Source organism: Triplophysa dalaica, chromosome 7 (assembly GCF_015846415.1).
Source record: "Triplophysa dalaica isolate WHDGS20190420 chromosome 7, ASM1584641v1, whole genome shotgun sequence".
In the NCBI taxonomy this organism is placed as follows: Eukaryota; Metazoa; Chordata; class Actinopteri; order Cypriniformes; family Nemacheilidae; genus Triplophysa; species Triplophysa dalaica.
The window spans coordinates 5,704,422-5,714,357 of record NC_079548.1 but is presented as its reverse complement, the minus strand read 5'-3'; positions in this window follow the sequence as shown (position 1 = coordinate 5,714,357).

The window sequence follows — 9,936 nt, the reverse complement described above, 5'->3', positions numbered from 1 at the left end:
AAGGACATAATCTCCACACAAAGCATCAGAACTCATTCACAGAATGTGTGATGAATGAAACTTCCTTGGAGAGTTTAGCTGGTTTCTGTGGTGTTCTCATCTCATCTGTTGTTTACTGAGTCTGTCAGTATAAGACTTCATATGTTATTCTGATCTTCACATGTACATGTCATTGACATTCAGCACCATCAGTGTTTTTCACCTGACTGAATGACGATGAGACTCATTGAGGTTTTGGTTTTTTTATTTTAGTTCATTTACATTTACATTTACAGTTCAGCGAGTGAAATACAGCAGTTGTGCACAAATCTTTACAAATCTCGTCTACATCACTATTGTATTTGAAGTTATTGACAAATAAATGCTTTACTTCATTTAACGCTTTATGAAAATGTTGCACTCATACATTTGTATACAAGTATGACCCTTCTTTGTAGATTTTTTTTCTAGCACATTGATGTGGTTCATGGTGTAATAGAGGAAGTGTTTGAGTGTTTAACACAGTGTGTTTGTTGAAGTGTGTCATCAGTAGATCAGTATGGAGTTCAGGTCTCTTCTTCTAGTGCTCTGTGAGTATTATCTATTATCTTCTATTGTCTTGTGTTTCACTGCACATGTACGACATCAAGTGATTTGTTGTTCATGTATTTTTTATTTTTCATGCAGTTTTTAAATCTTTCTATCTCATTATACAGTATACGAGTGAATGATGCTTGTGTGAGACAGTACAGTAAGTGCAGATAGTGTTGTGTTTGTATGAAACAGAAATGCATCTGTTGTGTTATCGGTGGATGAGGGAGATCAGTGTGTTAATTCAGTTTTGTGTATCTGATGGTGTTTGTCTGTTGCCGTCCTGTAATTTTTCTATCTTGTCGAACATTTTTCAGATTCAAGATTTACTGTGAATAACACATAATTAAAGTGATAGTAACTGATATGTCATCATTTGTCATTTCATACCTGTATAAATTACTTTGTTCCGATGAACACAGAGAAAGATATTTAAAAGATTGTTAGCAATGTTCAATTCTCTGATATCATTGAATACTATAGTTGGTTTAAATGGTAGACAAAGGTGCCCTAGAACTGTTATAAAAAATTATTAAAAATATCTCACTTTGTCTTTAACAGAATTAAACAGAATTTGATAAACTATCCTTTCAAGATATACATATATGTTAATGTCTGTGGTGCACAACCACAAGTGTACATGACAGAAAACAGTCAGTGTCATTTATGTGTAAAACATCCTTAAACGGCAACTGCAGCACAATTCAAAGAAGTGAGATGAGAAAAATCACACATCATCTAAAGAGGAAGAAAAGAGCTGTTTTTCATTCTTTTGCAAAATTAGAATTATTAACTGAGAAATCTATCCTTTAAATGAGAGGCATTTGGACACGTCGTGATGAAAGATTGCGGATTCAGAGGGATCACTGCATCCAGTATTTCCAAATAAATACACTATGAACAAGAAATAAACATTATGGCTGATCACTGGTTAAGGACAGATATAGAGATACAGTCAGACCTCAGAGACAAAACCACAAATAGAACTGTTCATAAGTGCAACCGCAAGTGATGTGCAGGGATGAAAAATTGGAGGACAAAACATACAACCAGATAAACATTGCATGCTTCTAAATCCTCATCATTATGCATTTTTCTAATAATACGTTACAAGTTTGTTAAAAAAAGTAAGTATTATTGTTAGTGGCAATGGTAGAATATTTACATTTTGAGTCAAAAGGATGCTTGACCCTCTGGCACCCCCCTGTGTATGTGTCTGTCTCTGTCTGACTGTGTACATAAGATCCCACCAGTGAATATTTACTGAAGAAGTCTATTTGCCTTCATATTTCTTGCATCATTTATTTTTTCTCAAAATTGCCAACTTGCATGGTTGCCATGTTGGATTTAGCTAGTGTGGGCATCCATACTTCCTATTCGACTCTGCATACATAGACTCACAAAGTGTCGAGCGCAGACAAGGGTGAATGAAATGTTATTTCAACAACATTAGTATAAAGTAATGTGAATGTGAGACGCGATGAGAGTATTAAAGGAAAAGTTCCCCCTAAAATGTCAATTCTGTCTTCATTTACTCACCCTCAGTTTGTTTCAAACCTGTAAACATGTCTTTGTTCTACTGCCTCGAAAAATATATTGTATATATTTTTCTGTTGAACACAAACTAAGATATTTTTAATAATTTGGAAAAAAAACTTTTGGTCACTTTTGTCTATCATTAAATTTTTCCTCCTATGGTAGTTAATGATGTTCTGAAAATTGCTAACATTCTTCCAAAAGTTTGTCTCTGTGTTTATCAGAACAACGTAATTTCTACATGAGGGAGAGTAAACGATGACAGAATTTTAGAGTTTGGGTTAACTATCCCTTTAAATCAATGTAATAGTCATGATGCTGATACCAGTCTGTGCAACGAGAGTATTATGTATTAATGAATTGTGTATATACATATCTTGTTTAACCGCTGAGCATGGACCATAGAATCATTGAGATGAATATGATTGGTTTATGATTTATCAGCTACATGTCATAAAGTTTTTCTCTTTGTTCTTTACAGTGATGATTTTACACATCCACTCTGAACAAGCTGCAGGTGATTCAATATCTTTCAGTTATAACCTCACACACAGCATTCAAAATGAGGTTTTATGTTTTACATAAAAAAGACACAATTTGAACTGAATTTTTACATTTTTATAAATTGTGATATGTAAGTAAGAAAGCACAATACAAGTTTGTGTGTTTAAATTTAACATTACATAACAGCTTTGCAGATCACATTTATCATTCAAATGAGTTTTCAGAATTCATTTTGTAACTGTCTATGAAATTAAATACATTATCATTTGCCAGTTAGAGCAACACAAACATGAAAATGTTCACATCTCTCAATGAGTTTATATTGACAGACATTACACCATTTGAGCAGCCACATTCTGTGTTCACTGGAGACACAAACTGACTATAATTTAAGTGTGATTTGTTTGTCATTTTACAGAAAGACCAAAACCTCAAGTGTCTGTTTGGCCTGATGGACGATTATTCAGAGGAGAAACTGTCACTCTCACATGTGACATCAGTGGAGGAGGAGTCACTAACTGGCTATACAGCTGGAATAAGACAAGACATAGTCAGCTCTCACAATACAATATCAGTAATCTACAGTATTACACAATCAGTTCTGTTAGTGAGTCTGACGCAGGTCAATACACCTGTAGAGGAACAGAGGCCGATGGATCACGATCATCAGACACCAGTGATGCAGTTACACTGACAGTATCAGGTGAGTGTGTTCTTCAATATACAGACATATTTTGCTCATCATGAAACATTTTATTAATAACACAACTACAGTAGTTTTTTGTAAAGAGAAAATCATACGTTAAAAAAATATATGCAAAACATTCACCAAACATGAATTGTGATGAACGTTGTTGGATTTATAATATTTAAACAGATAATTGTAACTTTTTAGTGTTAGTGTGGAAAAATGAAGAAAATGTTTCCTGCAATTAAATAAATACTTAAGTCACGCCGTGGGAAAGAAACATTGTAAATAAAATAAAACCAAGTTTTTACATGAAATAAAATAATGTGCCAGAGAATGACAGTCAGACAGCCTCATATCAGATAGAGTCTGACTTTGATACTTGAGAAAATATCTGTCTCCAGTCGCTCAGTCTCATGTGAAATCCAGTCACATGATTTTATATTTAGATTAGGAGCATCAAAGTATATAGTCATAAAATGACAAAAAATATAATGATTATATTCTTGACATGGTTTTATTATTTTGCACAAAAAGTAATACGGACGTTGGCTTCCTAAACGTGGCCTAATTATTATATATTTTTTATTATTTTACAATAAATTACAAAAAATGATATTAGTATACCATTGGATTATGACCAATCAGCATACTGGACTTTACATTTCAGATTTACCCAGAGTTACAGTGAGAGTAACACCAGACACATCTGTGTTCACTGGAGAGACAGTCACTCTGAAGTGTGAGATAAATCATCATTACCATATCTGGAGATATAGGCTGACTCTGAGATATCTGTGGTTTAAAAGTGGTACTGCAGTTTCCAATACTCATCCTTACACTGTAAACACAAACACTCTCACTATCAGTTCAGTTACTCAATCTGATCAGAGTCAGTTCAGGTGTGTAACAGAGATATATGGACGACCACAAACTTCACAAACAAGCTCTGCTGTTAATCTCACTGTGATGGGTGAGTTCAATATCAATGTGTTTAAAATGAGAAAAGAAGGACAGAGACATCTAATATGTGCATTAATTGTGAGAAACGAAAGTGATCATGCTGTATTTGTTTAAGAAGGATCAGAAATATATGCTTTTAGTTCATTTATTTTTCTTAAAGTTAACATTCTCCACTAAAACCTTGTTTTCTACTTTAAAAAGCTATACCCAAAATGACTATAAAATTATTTATTTTGTCTGTATAGATTCAATTGTTTGTGATGTGAGATTTATTTCAACCTTTAGTTAACCAGACTAGTTTCTTGAGATTAAAATCTCTTCTCGAGAGTAACCCAGTCAAATTCAATGCATACACAATAAATTCAATAAACACAAAATAAGTAACAATTTAATAAATGATACGCATCGAAACGAACAATGTTGGATTTTCTAAAGCTATTTAATTGTCACTTCTGATATTCAAATAGAAATGCATAATCATCTGTTGAAGGATGAAATGTAGTGTCCTGTACTTGTCACGGTTGTGGTGGAAGAACCCAAGCACAGGCAGTGCAGTACACCAATAGCATAGAATAAACTAGGATTAACAGTAAAAACAGGAACCAGACTGAAAAAATAAGTGATGGGCACATTCAAAACAGGTTCATGAAGCTTCGAAACCAGTATCGAATCAGTGCTTCGAAGCGCGTATCAAACTGGCTAAGTCAAGTGATTTTTTTGCAAACGAGGCTTGGTTACGTCAGTACTTGTAGTGATCTATGGACAGCGATCATCTCGGGATCAATATCACTTAATGTGAAATCTAGCCAAATTTTACCTAACAAACAGAACCATATGTTGTGTGTTTCATACGCTTTATGGTCCATGGTTGATTTTTTGCTGTGTAGCTAATATTAGATTTCTAAAAACCCTGTTCAGATTATTTTTTAGCGTAGCGCAGGCATTTAATGGAGAGCGAGAATGGTTTTAATATTCATTATCATCTTAAATTTCACTTTATATAACCATGTATGCGCAGCTAAGTACAGAAAAATTGTCGGAGGTGTGCCCTTGAAGGTAACTGGCCCTGGGGCCTTTGAGATCATAATCCATCCCTGGGCATAAGGTATAGCCAAAACATCTGCTAAAAACTCAAAATAAAAAATATAATAAAGAATCTCAAGTTTGAATGATGTGACGATGCTTTTACAAAGACTCGTCCCTACGACCAAAGCGCTCCAGTCGGGAACACTAACCACTTCCCCACACACTCAATCAAGCTTTCCTACGAAAATACAGGCTGCATCCAAACGAGGCAATTTTAAAGGAATCAAATCAAGAGGGAACAGCTGTGGGGCATAAAATAATTATTGAGGAGACGAGAGGGCAGAAACAGAGACTAGAACGGAGAGAGTGTATGGAAGGCCATATTGCCTCTCTCCACAAGAGGTTCTGTCATGATTCTGCCACTAGGTCATGAAAAACAAGACAAGGTGGGACAAAACTATGACATTATTTTTATAATGAAATTATGACTTTCTTTGCTGGAGAGAAGATCATAGTAAATGAAAGCGAAAAGGCCCAAGAAGCAATGGGTGACGGTTCATTTTATAACCGCTTAGGCACGACGTGAAGTGAAGCCCCCTCAGATGTTATATAATGTACTGTAACCCACAGCTTCACAGGGCTTCTTGCTCTTATAAAACAGTTTTTCCAAATGCACATCAGGACCAAGCAACACTGCAAGAGTGACACAGTGATACTTAGGCTTTGTGATGAGGTCAGCAGGTATAAATCAGGGTATTTTATAACGGCTAAGAACACGGCTCAACCAATCAGAATCAAGGACCAGAACTGACCGTTTTATAAAAACTGTTTTCACCTGGAATAAATGAAATCAAAATCAGTGATGTGCCAGAGAATGACAGACAGCTCCATAGTTACTCCGGCTGTTGATTAAAAAAAGATATTTGCAAAAAAGAGTAAATAACTACAGTAGTTCAACCAAAACTGTCTAAAATATATAATACAATTATCTTACCTTCATGCTATCGTAAATTACCTTCTTTCTTCAGCTGAGCAGAATCAACTTTACACGACAAGGCCATAATATTTAGCCCATATACAGTATTATAATTATAATTTTTCAGTGCCCGGTAGTAAACAACACAAAAAACATTATTCTTTATTATCTTTGATAATAAATTCAATTTTAGTGCTACGTTGTTTGTAATTGTGTTGATTATTAGAGGATCAATAAAATAGCCAAAATCTGACTAAATATTTAAGTTTAATCAGTTAAATTCCTTTTCAAAAGATTTTTAATTGTATGATTCATTTGTATTATTTTATGTTATTCCCTCCCATCCAGGGGACTGATCAATTCCAGATCAGCGTTGTATTATTGCATTTTTTTTTTCAATTAAATACTGGAAGTCATACATTTATGATGACATTTTCATTTTTTATGAACTATTATTAAATCTTGAATGATGAAAAACATGCCGGAATGAAACACAGAGCATCAGTCTGTCACTTCTGTCTGTGATGATAAACACAAGATAAACTGAACAGTGTTTCAGATTTCACAACCTTATCTTTCTCTTCTGTTCTGCTCTGTTTGATAAATGAAATCGAGTTTATTTATTTGTTAGGAACAAAATAAATGTTTGTGTCTATTTTGTCATTTACTATAAAAGCAGTTGCACCCTTGAGTATTGCGTGTGTACTACAGCCCTGAGTTTGAATAAGGATTATTTTAACAGATTTACCCAGAGCTACAGTGAGAGTAACACCAGACACATCTGTGTTCACTTGAGAGACAGTCACTCTGAAGTGTGAGATAGAAGAACAATACAGATCATTAGACTGGAGATATCTGTGGTATAAAGACAGAACTGTGAATCCAGTGTTCCCTTTCTGTCGGTCTCTCGACGTTGTGTCGAGAACGACAGATGGGGTTCGCCCTTGAGAACCAATCAACTCTGACTACTATAGAAAAGGCCAATGAAATTTGGCGAATGCAATTTGCATGCCGGGCTCCGCCCCCGGAAATCCGGTATAAAAGGAGGCCGGCGTGCAGCATTCACTTACCTTTTGTTCTTCAGAGCCATCGCTCATGAGTACAACTCAGGATTCAATCCTCTACAACTACACGCTGGTGCTACGACGTGTTACAGCGGATCGTCCCTTCCTGCAGCGACCTTCCCCTGGGCGTCTCGGCGGTTCCGGAGGTGTTAGAGATTTTTTCTAAAAGTCCTTTTCAGGACTGACTGAGCATTCTCCAGCGCGGCATGTCTCGTTGTTCTCTTGGGTGCGGCACCCTCATCGAGGAGGGGGATGGACACGATCGCTGCATTAGGTGTCTGGGCGTCCAGCACACTGAAGCAGCGTTCGTTGACACATCTGCCTGCACTGCGGGCAGATTGTCATTCAGAAGTTGCGGTCACGGGTGGCTGTCTTCCTACGGGAACCAGCCACCATTTCGTCTGCTACCCGGGCTGTGACATCTGTGGCTACGGCCCTGATGACCACCCACGTTAGCAGCGTTAGTGATACGGGGAACTCTGCGAACGTAAACCCGCCAGCCAAGTGCTCACGGGCCGATCGCACCCCGATTCGCTCTTCTGAACGTTCCCCAACCGGCGGTGGCATACCGTCCGGATCCTCACGCACACACTCGGAAACGATGAGATGTCGCTCGCAGCATCGGAGGGAGACTGTCATCCGACTCTGCCGAATCCAAACTCCACCCCCAGCGGTCGAGTTCAGGAGGAAGCAGAAGTGATGTCATCCGTGCTAACCCGGGGATACGTGGTTCCCGAGGTCGGTGCGCGGTGCAAACCGCGCCCACCCCGGGTGCCATGTTTTTCCCGGAGGTGCATGAGGAGCTGTGTAAAACTTGGAACGCTCCACTCACGGACCGTTCCAGTGAAACCAGCTCCGGCTCCCTTACTTCCCTCGATGGTGAGGCAGCCAAGGACTGCGTCGAGATCCCCCGGGTGGAACGTCCGCCTGCGGTGCACCTGTGCCGCGGACGGCTACCACCTGGGGGGGGATCGACCACTCCTACCGTCCAAAGCACGTAAGACTTCGGCATCACTGGTGTCGAAAGCTTGCGATGTTGCGGGCCAGGCTGCCTCCTCTCTCTATGCCTTGGCCATCCTGCAGGTCCGCCAGGCCAGGGCGTTGAGAGGGCTCCACGAGGGTAAGGCCGACCCGGGTAGAATGCAGGATCTCCGTGCCACCGCTGACAGCGCTCTACGGGCGACTAAGGCGGCGGCACGGGCCCTGGGTCGGACGATGTCCACGGTAGTGGTCCAGGAGAGACACCCCCGGCTATACCTTGTGCAGAAGAGTGACAGCAAGGAAGTCCGCTTTCTTGATGCACTCATCTCGCAGGGTGGGTTGTTGGTAACACCGTCGAGGACTGCGCTCAGCAGTTTTTTGACGGCGAAGCAGACAGTGGCAATTAACCACATTTTTTTCACGCCGCGACTCGGCCGCCTACAGGCCTCCGAGATCTCACGTGACGTCTGCTTCCCTGCAACCCCGGACCCTTTCGACATCGGCTCCGGTTCCTGTGCCCCCACAGGCGGCACCCCGGAAGCAGAGGTCGAGGGGGAAACCTCCACCCCGTCAGCAACCTCCTCGCGAGAAGGGACACCGACGGGAAGACCCCAGGGAGAACAACATCGGGCCCGAACCTTCACAGCCACGGCTCTGATCGGTCGGTACGGGACGACTCCTGCCTCGTCACCAAAGCCGGGCCCTTGTTAGGGCTTGGCGCCCACTTACTCACTGAGTTTTCTGTTCTCCCCGGGTTTACTTGCAGCCGATCGCACACTCCACTGGACTGTGCTCGGCGAACCGACCTCACACCCTGGCGAGGCGTGAGGTCGTACACATACGACAGCCGTCACCACTCTCAAACCGACAGTGCGTGCCGTTGTCCCGCCAGGCAGGTAAGCAGGTGGAGCAAAAACCTTCCCTCCGGGGACTCCCCGCGACATGGTTAGCTCCGCCAGCCGACGAACCACCCCCCGTGGGAATGATGAAGCAGACCGTCCCCTTGGTCACCCTGTCACAGTCCCTGGGAGCTCGAGAGCTGCCCACACTGTCTCGCTGGCTAATGAGGGCGGTCCGTCTTGGTTACTCGATCCAGTTCGCCAGAGACTCACCCAAGTTTCGGGGCATCATCTCTCCCTCTGTCAGAGGCAGGGACGCCTCCGTACTTCGGGTAGAGGTCACCACCCTTCTGGCAAAACAGGCATCGAGTTCGTCCCTCAAAACCAAGATGTTCAGTGGGTCACCACCCGCACTTCATCGTTCCCAAGAAAGACGGCGGGTTGCCCCCAAAGGCTGCGTACCCTGAACAGAGCACCTTCACAAGCTGCCATTCAGGGTGCTCACACAGAGGCGCGTCCTGACATCTATGAGGTGTCAGGATTGGTTCGTGGCAATCGACCTGAAGGACGCTTACTTTCATGTCTCGATCCTCCTCGACACCGGCCGTTCCCACGGTTCGCGTGCGAGAGGCGGGCATATCAGTACAGAGTCCTCCCTTTCGGTCTGTCCCTGACCGCCCTTTCTCCCTGAGAGGAGGAAGGCGAGCGGGTACTAAACTATCTCAGCGACTGGCCTATCTTGGCACACTCGCGAGATCTGTTATGTACACAAAGGGACCTGGTGCTCCG